Source organism: Schistocerca gregaria, chromosome 1 (genome assembly GCF_023897955.1).
Source record: "Schistocerca gregaria isolate iqSchGreg1 chromosome 1, iqSchGreg1.2, whole genome shotgun sequence".
Classification (NCBI taxonomy): domain Eukaryota; kingdom Metazoa; phylum Arthropoda; class Insecta; order Orthoptera; family Acrididae; genus Schistocerca; species Schistocerca gregaria.
Window position 1 is genome coordinate 1,015,810,765 of NC_064920.1, and position 13,217 is coordinate 1,015,823,981.

At 43.7% G+C, this 13,217-nt stretch overlaps 1 protein-coding gene and 1 non-coding gene across 2 annotated transcripts in view; both read left to right on the top strand.

Annotated features, from left to right (window-relative positions):
• The window catches only part of LOC126278867 (cytochrome P450 4c3), a 313,222-nt gene that overhangs the window by 154,571 nt on the left and 145,434 nt on the right, over positions 1-13,217 (top strand). The window lies entirely within an intron of this gene.
• Positions 7,748-7,822, top strand: Trnas-uga (transfer RNA serine (anticodon UGA)). Its single transcript has one exon. It is a non-coding gene; the product is annotated as a tRNA-Ser (tRNA).

The window sequence follows — 13,217 nt, forward strand, 5'->3', positions numbered from 1 at the left end:
GACCATCGCATTGAACGGTGATTACGTAGAAAAATAGTGTTTTGTAGCCAAAAGAGTGGGGATAATACTGAATAAAACCAAAATGTTTTCAGAAATAAATCTGTTGTATTACATACTGAACGCCCCTCCTACATAGCACCGCAAAAGGATATGACAAAGTGTAAGGCAAAACAGTGTATACTGTACTCCTAAACGTTTCTTCGAAGAAACTCGCACTGTAGGTCATTCATTTCGACCGTCGCAAAAAGTCCAGGAACAGAGGAATGTTTCCGCTGCAACGGTATCCACTGCCGATGTAAACTTTTTAAATAAAAATAATATGCCACAGTGGCTGTCGCTTCTTGGAACAGAATATCCTTTTATTTTGCGTTTTTCTCTACTGTACGGTTTGGCCCGTCAAGCAAGTTACAAGTGTATGGTATAACCAGCAAATGGACATATTCAGGTTACAGCCGAACAATGCTCATTCATTGTTAAAACGCAGTTGGGTGGACTGACTTTAAAATAAACAGATGGCACCAAGTGTTTCTTGAATAGCTATTACGTAACATACCACTTGCAACTATAATAGCTTTTACACCATTTCTGTGGAATATATGACGTTCTCTGATCTGAAGTGCATTCCACTTACGTAACAGAGAGGCTCGGAGGAAACTGAGAATAACCTGGAGAAGTCAACAGCTAACCCATTGTGACGCCCCAAAATACCTAGGAGTCAAGTTGGACCGTTCCCTCACCTTCGAAGACCACTGCACAGATAACCAAAATGAAAGTCTGTGCTAGGAATAACATTATTAGGAAACTGACTGGCAACAACTTCTGCCCTTTCTTTGTGGTTCTCCGCTGCTGAATATGCCACACCTGTATCGCAGAACTCCAGCCGTGCCAAACAGGTAAATATTGCCCTAAATGTAACAGGACGAATTGTAACCGGCTGCCTGCGGGCAACCCCCGTTAACAAAATCTACTACCTCATGGGCGTAGCTGAAATAGGAAGGAAGACGCAGGAGACGATTTGTTAGTTAGTTAGTTGGTTGCGTGTTCCATTAATCAATCGCACGGTTCGGTAGCCATTATGATGTGGAACATGTCAAGTGTACAGGCAATGCACATATGAAACAAGATTTTATATTACAATACAGAGTTAAAGATTAATATTTCTATTATTTACCCCATTCCCTTAAATGGCACAAAATGCAAATACTATATTTATAGATTTATTTATTCCTGGTCAAGTATTCATCTATGGTATAGAAGGGGTTGTCAAGGAGATATGATTTCAATTTATATTTGTAGCTATTACTGCTGTCTGTCAGACATTTTATTTCATCTAGTAATTTGTCGAAAATTTTTATAGCTGCATATTTTACCCCTTTCTGTACAAAGATAGGTTTAGCAAAGTATAGTGTCTTTCTTTTTTCTGGTATTATAATCATGAAAGTCACTGTTGTTTTTAAACTGTTCCATGTCGTTGAGAACAAATTTCATTAGTGAGTAAATGTACCATGAGGCTGTTGTCAGAGAGTGAAAGAATGCAAAGTATGTTAGCTTACTAATTTCTACATCCTCAAAATTGGCAATTATTCTGATTGCAAAAGTTGCTGAATCTAGTCGCTCTAGAAGATCCAAAATATGAATTTTCCAATTAAGATTCTCATCTATATGTACATCCAAAATCTTAGTATGCTCTACCCTGTCTACTGACTTCTGTTGATGTGTTCCATTTATTGAAGGAACTGCACTTTTTGCAGCAGAAAATTGGATGTACTGTGTTTTTTCAAAGTTTAGAGCAAGCCCATTTGCAGAAAACCAATTAATGACTTTTCTAAAGACCTTATTTGTATCATTTTCAATTGGAGTTTCTTTTACTGGATTAATAATGATGCATGTATCATCAGCAAACAGTGTCAGTTCAGCTTCCTGTTTCAGATAGAAAGGGAGGTCGTTTACATATGTCAATAACAGAAGGGGACCATAATTGAAGCCTGTGGAACACCTAATGTAATTTCACCCCAGTTAGATGAAGTGGCAAACTTATTTAAATCACGTGACTCATATAAGGAAACTTTTTGCTTCCTGTTCTGTAGGTATGACTTAAACCACTCATATGCTATTCCATTTATACCATAGAATTGTAATTTCTGTAACATAATGCCATGGTTCCCACAGTCAAATGCTTTGGACAAGTCACAGAAAATTCCTATTGGTGACATTTTGCTATTTAAAGACTTTATTATGTGGACAGTGAAATTGTATATTGCATTTTTTTAAATCTAAACTGTGATTTACTAAGTGTCCCATTACTGTTGAGATGGCTAACCACTCTTGAGTACATTACTTTCTCGAAGATTTTTGAAAATGCTGTAAGGATACTGGCCAATAATTACTGACACCCCCTGTTTGGAGGAGAACATCAACCACCAAGACTCAAATCGAGAAAAAGATTCCTCCAAACAATGCAACCAATTCAGACACCACCTGCAAACCGTAGGATACAACTCTGGCATAGTTCGTCATCAGAGAAATATTGGGACAACCCCAAAGAAGAACTTGCTGCAGGTCGTCATCTCCCATACGAGACATGGAAGATCATCAATAGAGTGAGAATTGGAGTATATCGACGTAAGGTGAACATGAAGAAAAGGGGATACGTCGCCGGGGACGAACTGTGTGAGTGTGGTAAACCTCAAGACCACCAGCACCTACTCAACTGCAGGGAACTATCAGAACCTGTTTCCATCGACGATCTGGTTGTCGCCAATGATAAGACAATCCGTACAGCGGAATTCTGGGCAGCACATGGGATATAAATATGCACATATACTTTGTAATCATTATATCATCATCTCAACCTTTTCCCACGTGATGTGAAGTCGGCGTTGCTTTGCTGGATCCTTCTCTTCCATAAATGTCTACCCAGTTCTTCTTCTCTGAGTGATCCTTTCTGCCGTAGGTCCCCTGCTACCTTGTCCTTCCATCTCAGTTTCGGTCTTCCTCTTCTCCTTGGCCCTTCGATCTCTAGGTCTTCTTCTCCCCACGTAGTACTCCCCTCTTCTCTGCACATGTCCACACCATCTTAGCGTAATTTCTTGGATCTTCTTCCCTATGGGCCCCACTTTCACTGTCCATCTGATGTACTCATTCCTTAGTCTATCCTTCTGTGTCACCCCACTCATCCACTTTAACATTCTCATTTCTGCCACTTCCATCTTTATTCTCTGGGGCTATTGTGATTGGCCAAGTTTCTGCGCCATACAGCATCGCAGGCCTCACTACAGAATTGTAAGGGTTTCCTTTCATTCTGCAGCTAACCTTCTTATCACACAGTACTCCGCTCAGCTTCCTCCAGTCCATCCATCCACTATTTATCCTGTGCTGTATTTCGGCCCCCAGTCCTCCATCACTTTGTGTGTAAGAGCCTAGGTATTTAAATTTCTTGGCCAGCGTCAGTTGTTCTCCTTACAGGTTAATATATAGATCTTTGGCATCCTTTGCACCCATATACTCTGTTTTCAACCTGCTAGTTCTCATTCTCCTTTTCTCTAGAGCTTTTCTCCACTTTTCAAGATTGTCTTGTCTGGGTGGGTTCACTGATTACATCATCATCGGCAAACACCATTCTCCAAGGTGCCTCTTTTTTCACATCTTTGACTAGTACATCCATGACAAGATCAAAGAGATATGGGCTGAGAGCAGATCCCTGGGATACTCCTACTCTCACTGGGAATACCTTTGTTGCACCTGCACTGCTCCTGACTTGTGTCATTGCACCTTCATACATGTCTTCTACCACCCTGATATATTTTTCTGGCAGTCATTTACTTCTCAGACATATCTATACCTCTTGCCTCGGCAATCTGTCATATCCCTTCTCAAGATCAATAAAGCCCATATGCAGTAAGGCTTGTACTTCTCTGTGCCTCTCCATCAGTTGCCTTAGTGCAAATATTGCGACGGTTGTTCCTCTTCCCGGAATAAATAGAAACTGTTCAGAACATACTCCAGTTTCTAGGCGCAGCACTTTCTCAAGTACCCTTTCCCAGATCTTCATTGTGTGGGACATCAGTTTTATCCCTCTACAACTGCCACAGTTTTGGATGTCCTCTTTCCCCTTATATATGGGAACCAGTATACTGCTTCTCCACGCATGCGGAATTCTCTCACCTTTCCAGATCTTCTGCATTAGGTACCAGAGAATATTAGTTGCCTGTTCTCCCAGACTTTTCCTTGCTTCTTCCCTACTTATGCTTTGGGTCATTCCTTCATTTATACCTCCATCCTCATACTTCTCTTGTACATTTTCCTCATTCAATAGTCTTTCAAAGTACTCCCTCCACCTATTCAGGATATTCTCATGGTCGTGTAATACTACACCTGATTCATCCTGTATCTGCTTCATTGATGTTATGTCTTTGGTCGCCTTATATATAATATGTTCTTTTCTGGACACGTATAAATAAATTTGAAAATACTACATATATCATTTATTTGCGTCAGCAGTATTTCTCGTAACAACACAAAATGCGAAATTTAGATGGTTGCTGCGTCCTAACTTCTCCGACTTTCCTCGTAGTACTAGGAAAGTTAAGGCTTTACGTAAACGTCTAGTATCTTATCAGACTTCTAGCGATGCGGTAAGGACTTGTAGTTTTACAATCGTCCGCGATGTGCAACACTTTCATAACCAACGAGTGACAGAGCAGTTCAGACAGCGTACCATCTCACATAAAGTATATAGACTGTCTGACGAGAAGAAATGAAGCACTCAAATGGTCGGACATCAATGTAACTTCATACAAGTACACACCGTCGGTGGGTATGAAGATGGTTAAAGCTACTGTTCTCCGTGACAAGTAGAGCGGTCACCACAGTGCAGTAGTATCGCTACCGGGCCTGGAAGGGAGTATAAGCGGCGTCAGATGGTGAGTGGTCACTGTGAAGGACACGTGGATAATACGTTCTCGTGAGACACAGCGTCATCAGCACCTGACAGTTCTTGAAAGGAGTCTCATTGCTGGGCTCCATTTGTCCGGCGTGGTAATGCGTTCTCGTGAGAGACAGCGTCATCAGCACCGGACAGTCCTTGAAAGGAGTCTCATTGCTGGGCTCCATTTGTCCGGCTGGTCGAATCGTGCAGTACACAGATTTTTGGCGCGATGTTGGAAAGTATGGTGACGCGAGGCCAGGCATATTCGTCAAGATTTCGGTAGACCACGTCCGACCACCAAGAGGGAAGAAATGAAGCACCAAGCATATTGTAACCCCTTCGCACCAGAGCCTGCCATCCGGGAACAGGTGTTGGACCCCCGGCATCATTCTGTGCCCTCCCTCACCACTGGTGAGCTACTAGCAGTATTCCGACTAGGGAATTACCGCCCCATGCGTATCACCGCAACACAAACGGCCACCTTTGCAGAGGTGTCGTCACCGGGAGCATCTACTGCTGATGACAACCGCTGTAATGTGCTCAGCGAGGAATCGCGGTTCTGCGCTTCCCCGATAGGACATCGTGAGCGAGTGTGACGGCAATCTGGGGAGAGGTCCCGTTCTTCCATATAGACTACTAGCCATTAAAATTGCTACACCAAGAAGAAGTGCAGATGATAAACGGGTATTCATCGGACAAATATATTATACTGGAACTGACATGTGATTACATTTTCACGCAGTTTGGGTGCATAGATCTGAAAAATCAGTACCCAGAACAACCACCTCTGGCCGTAATAACAGCCTTCATACGCCTGGGCTTTGAGTCAAACAGAGCTTGGATGGCGCGTACAGGTACAGCTGCCCATGCAGCTTCAGCACGATACCACAGTTCATCAAGAGTAGTGACTGGCGTATTGTGACGAGCCAGTTGCTCGGCCATCATTCACCAGACGTTTTCCATTGGTGAGGGGTCTGCAGAATGTTCTGGCCAGGGCAGCAGTCGAAATGTATTGCTCCACGTGGTCTAGCGATAAAGCGTATGCCTTGGAACCGAAAGGTCGCAGAATCGGATCACGGATTTTTCGGTCTGTCTTTTAACCAAGTGTTCACCTCTCAACCTCTCAATGATGTGAAGGTTCGCCAGTTTCCTTGTTAAATTGGAGATCCCCTTTCTGCTGTTGAATGATTGGAATAGGTTAGGGACAGGCAAGTCGCCGAAATGGTGTCCAATAGAGAGACTTGCAGAAAGCCATTGAGCCAAACGAAATTATTATTACCAGAATCTACACGTCAATAAATATCTTCTTCTTCTATACATATTATCAAGTTGTGTGCCACTTTTTCAGTCTTTTTTTGAAAGCTAATCTCAGCAACGACTGTAGGGATATTGATACAGTTTTCACTGACCCGCAAGAACGTTTGTGTATACATTTTGTTATTACCAATATGCCAGGCATGTCCGGCCCTAGATACTCGTTCAAAGGAGGGTCATGTTGCTAATTTTATGTTTACGACACGTTGTGTTTGCTCAATTAGTCCGTGGATTCAGTGTAGTTGCATATTCTGTATGCTGTGCTACCCAAATTAACTCCATGCTTACATTGAACAACTGCAATTTAATTAATCGCTAAAAATGTGAAACTGCGTGTTGTATCGGGACTCGAGCCCAGATTCCATCCAGTGGAGGGTAACTGATTCTTCCCGTGAGAAGTGCTCGGAGTAAGCAAACTGTAGAGAATTATTCACTAAAGGCATGGGCTCTCCAGTCTGACTTGTCACACATATCTGTCACCACCTATTCTTCACAAAAAGTAAAAAAGATAGCATCCAAAATTTGAAACTTTATAATGGTTTGGAACAACCTACTTTCAGGAAATGGCTTAGCAGTATTAAATTCTACACTAAGGTGACAAAAGTCATGGGATTCCTTCTAACATCGCATCAGAGTTCCTTTTGCCCAGCGTAATTCGGTAATCCGACGTGGCATGGATTGAACAAGTGGTTGAAGTTCATTGCAGAATCTGCCTTTATAGCTGCCCATAGCTGAAAAAGTGTTACCGGTCAAGAATGGCGTGCGCGAACTGGCCTCTCGATTAAGTCCCATAAATCCTCGATGGGGTTCATGTTGGGTGGTCAGGTTGGCCAAATCATCCACTCGAATTTCCAGAATGTTCGTCAAACAAACCGTGAACAATTGTGGCCTGGTGACATGACATCGTTGTTGGGTAACATGAAGTCCATGAATGACTGCAGATGGTCTCCAAGAAGCCGAACATAACCATTTCCAGTCAGTGATAGGGTCAGTTGGACCAGAGGGCTGAGCCCATTCCATGTAAACAAAGCTCACCCCATCATGGATCCATCACCAGATTACACAGTCCTTTTTGAAAACTTAGGTCCCAGGCTTCGCGACGTCTGCGATACAGCTGTCACCAACTGAAATCGGTACTCATCTGACCAGGTCACGGTTTTGCAGTCGCCTAGGGTTAAACCGATATGGTCACGAGCCCAAGAGAGGCGCTGCACACGATGCCGCGCTGTTAGCAAAGGCTCTGGCGTCGGTCGTCTGCTACCAAGGCCCATTAAAGCCACATTTCGCAGCACTGTCCTAACGGATACGTTCTTCTTCCTTATTGCTTTCTGCGGTTATTTCAGGCAATGTTGCTCATTCGTTAGCACTGACAACTCTACGCAAACATCACTGCCCTTAGAATGAGATTTTCACTCTGCAGCGGAGTGTGCGCTGATATGAAATTTCCTGGCAGATTAAAATTGTGTGCCCGACCGAGACTCGAACTCGGGACCGGGCGTGAGTCGTGTTTCGGTAGCTCAGTTGGTAGAGCACTTGCCCGTGAAAGGCAAAGGCCCCGAGTTCGAGTCTCGGTCGGGCACACAGTTTTAATCTGCCAGGAAGTTTCATATCAGCGCACACTCCGCTACAGAGTGAAAATCTCATTCTGGAAACATCCCCCAGGCTGTGGCTAAGCCATGTCTCCGCAGTATTCTTTCTTTCAGGAGTGCTAGTTGTGCAGGGTTCGCAGGAGAGCTTCTGTAAAGTTTGGAAGGTAGGAGACGGATACTGGCAGAAGTAAAGCTGTGAGTACCGGCCGTGAGTCGTGCTTCGGTAGCTCAGTTGGTAGGGCAAAAGGCAAAGGTCCCGAGTTCGAGTCTCGATCGGGCACACAGTTTTAATCTGCCAGGACGTTTCATCACTGTCCTTGGTCATGAAGTGAAGGATGTCGGCCTCTTGTGTTGTTCGTGCTGAAGGGTAATGTCTGAAATTTAGTGTTCTAGACAGACGCTTGATAGTGTGGATCACAGAATATTGAATTCCCTAATGATTTTAGAAATGGAATGCGCCATGCGTTTTGCTCCAAGTACCATCCTGCTTTCAAGCGGTTAATATCCGTCGTGCAGCCATAATCACGTAGGAAATCTCTTCACATGATTCAGCTGAACACAAATGACAGCTCCGCCAACGCACTGCCCTTTTATAACTTGTCTACGCGATACTACCGCCATCTGTATATGTGCATATCGCTATCCCATGATTTTGCCACCTCAGTGTATAATTACTTACAACAGTCTTCTTCATGTTGTTGTCGTTGTGGTCTTCAGTCCAGAGACTGATTTGATGCAGCTCTCTATGCTACGCTATCCTGTGCAAGCTTCTTCACCTCCGAGTAACTACTGCAACTTACATCCTTCTGAATCTGCTTAGTGCATTCATGCCTTGGTCTCCCTCTAAGATTCTTACCCTCCGAGCTCCCCTTCAATACTAAACTGGTGATCCCTTGATGCCTCAGAGCGTGTCCTGCCAACCGATTCCTTTCTCTAGTCAAATTGTGCCACAAATTCCTCTTCTCCCCAATTCTATTCAATAGCTCCTCATTAGTTACGTGATCTATCCAATTAATCTTCATCATTCTTCTATAGCACCACATTTCGAAAGCCTTTATTCTCTTCTTGTCGAAACTATTTATCGTCCACGTTTCACTTCCGTACTTGACTACACTCCCTACAAATATTTTCAGAAACGACTTCCTGACACTTAAATCTATACTCGATGTTAACAAATTTCCTTGCCATTGCCAGTCTGCACTCAACAGTCCTCTTTACTTTGACCGTCATCAGTTATTTTGCTCCCCAAATAGCAAAACACCTTTACTACTTTAAGCGACTCATTTCCCAATCTAATTCCCTCAGCATCACCTTATTTAATTTGACTACATTCCATTATCCTCGTTTTGCTTTTGTTAATGTTAATGTTACATCCCCCTTTCAAGACACTGTCCATTCCGTTCAGCTGCTCTTCCAGGTCCTTTGCTGTCTCTGACAGAATTACAATGTCGTCAACAAAGCTCAAAGTTTTCATTTCTTCTCCATGGATTTTAATCCTTACTCCAAATTTTTCTTTTGTTTCCTTTACTGCTTGCTCAATATACAAACTGAATAAAATGGGGAATAGGCTACAACCCTGTCTTACTCCCTTCTCAACCAATGATTGCCTTTCCCGCCCTTCGACTCTTATAACTTCCATCTGGTTTCTGTACAAATTGTAAATAGCCTTTCGTTCCCTGTATTTTACCCCTGCCACCTTCAGGATTTGAAAGAGAGTATTCCAGTCAACGTTGTCAAAAGCTTTCTCTAAGCCTACAACTGATAGAAAAGTAGGTTTGCCTTTCCTTAATCTGTCTTCTAAGATAATTCGTGGGGTCATTATTGCCTCACGTTTTCCAATATTTGTACGGAATCCAAACTGATCTTCCCCGAGGTCGGCTTCTAACAGTTTTGCGATTCGTCTGTAAAGAATACGTGATAGTGTTTTGCTGCCATGACTTATTAAACTGATAGTTCGATAATTTTCACGCCTATCAACACTTGCTTTATTTGGGATTGGAATTATTACGTTCTTCTTGAAGTCTGTGGTTATTTCGCCTGTCTCATACATCTTGCTCACCAGATGGTAGAGTCAGGACTGGCTCTCCCAAAGCCGTCAGTAGTTCTAATGGAATGTTGTCTACTCCCGGGGCCTTGTTTCGACTCAGGTCTTTCAGTGCTCTATCAAATTCTTTACGCAGTATCGTATCTCTCATTTCATCTTCATCTACATCCTCTTCCATTTCCGTAATATTGCCCTCAAGTACACCGCCCTTGTGTAGACTCTCTATGTACTCTTTCCACCTTTCTGCTTTCCCTTCTTTGCTTAGAACTGGTTTTCCATCTAAGCTCTTGATAGTCATACAAGTGGTTCTCTTTTCTCCATAGATCTCTTTAATTTTTCTATAGGCAGTATCTATCTTACTCGTAGTGATATGTGCCTCTACATCCTTATATTTGTCCTCTATCCATCCCTGCTTAACCATTTTGCACTTACCGTCGATCTCATTTTTGAGACGTTTCTGTTCTTTTTTGCCTGCTTCATTGAAGGAAATTATGATAAGTATTATGTTCTATTTTCTACGTTTTAGGACACGTAAAATAGTGGAACTTGCTACAGGAAATATAGTACTGTAATTAGAGTGCTGCCTTCTGTTTGCCTCACGGGTTGTTTCACATCATCATCTACGTCTATACTCCGCGAGCCACATCACAGTGGGTGGTCGGAGGGTACTCTGTGTGCCAGTATCATTCCCCCCTTTTATAAATCTGTCTACATTTATACTCCGCAAGCCACCAAACGGTGTGTGGCGGAGGGCACTTTAAGTGCCACTGTCATTACCTCCCTTCCCTGTTCCAGTCGCGTATGGTTTGCGGGAAGAACGACTGCCGGAAAGCCTCCGTTCGCACTCGAATCTCTCTAATTTTACATTCGTTATCTCCTTGGGAGGTATAAGTAGGGGAAACAATATATCCGATACCTCATCCAGAAACACACCTGGACAGCAAGCTACACCGCGATGCAGAGCGCCTCTCTTGAAGTATCTGCCACTTGAGTTTACTAAACATCTCCGTAATGCTATCACGTTTACCAAATAACCCTGTGACGAAACGCCCCAGTCTTCTTTGGATCTTCTCTCTCTCTCTTCTGTCAATACGACCTGGTACGGATCCCACACTGATGAGTAATACTCAATTATAGGTCCAACGAGTGTTTTGTACGCCACCTCCTTTGTTGATGGACTACATATTGCAAGGACTCTCCCAATGAATCTCAACCTGGCACCCGCCTTACCAACAATTAATTTTATATGATCATTCCACTTCAAATCGTTCCGTACGCATACTCCCAGATATTTTACAGAGGTAACTGCTACCAGTGTTTGTTCCGCTATCGTATAATCATACAATAAAGGATCCTTCTTTCTATGTATTCGCAATACATTACATTTGTTCCAGTCGCGAATGGTTCACAGGAAAAACGATTGCTGGTGAGTCACTGTGTGAGCTCGAATTTTATCTTCACGGCCTTTTCGCGAGATATACGTAGGAGGAAGCGATATATTTGTTGACTCTTCAAGGAAAGTGCGCTCTCGGAACTTAAACAGGAAACCACACCGTGATACAGAATTCGCCTCTTGCAGCGGCTGCCACCGACTGAACGGTTCTGTGACGCTTGCATGCTTACTAAATGAATTACTCCTCTGAATCTTCTTTGTTTCTCCTATCAGTCATGTCTGGTATGGAGCCCAGGATGACGAGCAGTAGGCAAGTCTTGGTCGAACGAGTGGCTTCTAAGCCACCTCCTTTGTGGATGGACGACGTTCAGTGAGGATTATTCCCATTAAGTATTTCATCTGCATCACCTTCGATTAATTTTATGTGCCCGTTCCACTTTAAATCACTCCGTACGCGTACTCCTACATACACTACTGGCCATTAAAATTGCTACACCACGAAGATGACGTGCTACAGACAAGAAATTTAACCGACAGGAAGGAGATGCTGTGATATGCAAATGATTAGCTTTTCAGAGCATTCACACAAGGTTGGAGCCGGTGGCGACACCTGCAACGTGCTGACACGAGGAAAGTTTCCAACCGATTTCTCATACACAAACAGCAGTTGACCGGCGTTGCCTGGTGAAACGTTGTTGTGATGCCTCGTGTAAGGAGGGGAAATGCGTACCATCACCTTTCCGACTTTGGTAAAGGTCGGATTGTAGCCTAATGCGGTTAATCGTATCGCGACATTGCTGCTCGCGTTGGTCGAGGTCCAAGGACTGTTGGCAGAATATGGAATCGGTGGGTTCAGACGGGTAATACAGAAATCCGTTCTGGATCCAAACGGCCTCGTATCACTAGCAGTTGAGATGACAGGCAGCTTATCCGCATGGCTGTAACGGATCGTGCAGCCACGTCTCGATCCCTGAGCCAACAGATGGGGACGTTTGCAAGACAACAACCATCTGCACGAACAGTTCGACAACGTTTGCAGCAGCATAGACTATCAGCTCGGAGACCATGGCTGCGGTTACCCTTGACGCTGCATCACAGACAGGAGCGCCTGCGATGGTGTACTCAACGACGAACCTGGGTGCACGAATGGCAAAACATCATTGTTTCGGATGAATCCAGGTTCTGTTTACAGCATCATGATGGTCGCATCCGTGTTTGGCGACATCGCGGTGAACGCACATTGGAAGCGTGTATTCGTCATATCCATACTGGTATATCACCCGGCATGATGATATTGGGTGCCATTGGTTACAGGTCACGGTCACCTCTTGTTCGCATTGACGGCACTTTGAACAGTGGACGTCATATTTCAGATGCGTTACGACCCGTGGCTCTACCCTTCATTCGTTCCCTGCGAAACCTTACATTTCAGCAGGATAATGCACGACCGCATGTTGCAGGTCCTTCATGGACGTTTCTGGATACAGAAAATATTCAACTGCTGCCCTGGCGAGAACATTCTCCAGATCTCTCACCAATTGAAAACGTCTGGTCAATGGTGGTCGAGCAACTGGCTCGTCACAATACGCCAGTCACTACTCTTGATGAACTGTGGTATCGTGTTGAAGCTGCATGGGCAGCTGTACCTGTACACGCCATCCAAGCTCTGTTTGACTCAATGCCCAGGTATATCAAGGCCGTTATTAAGGCCAGAGGTGGTTGTTCTGTGTACTGATTTCTCAGGATGTATGTACCCAAATTGCGTGAAAATGTAATCACATTTCAGTTCTAGTGTAATATATTTGTCCAATGAATACCCGTTTATCATCTGCATTTCTTCCTGGTGTAGCAATTTTAATGGCCAGTAGTGCATTTTATGGCCGTTTGCTACCTCCAGTGATTGTACTCCAAAAGTGCAGTCATACAATAGTGAATCTTTTTGCCTACTTA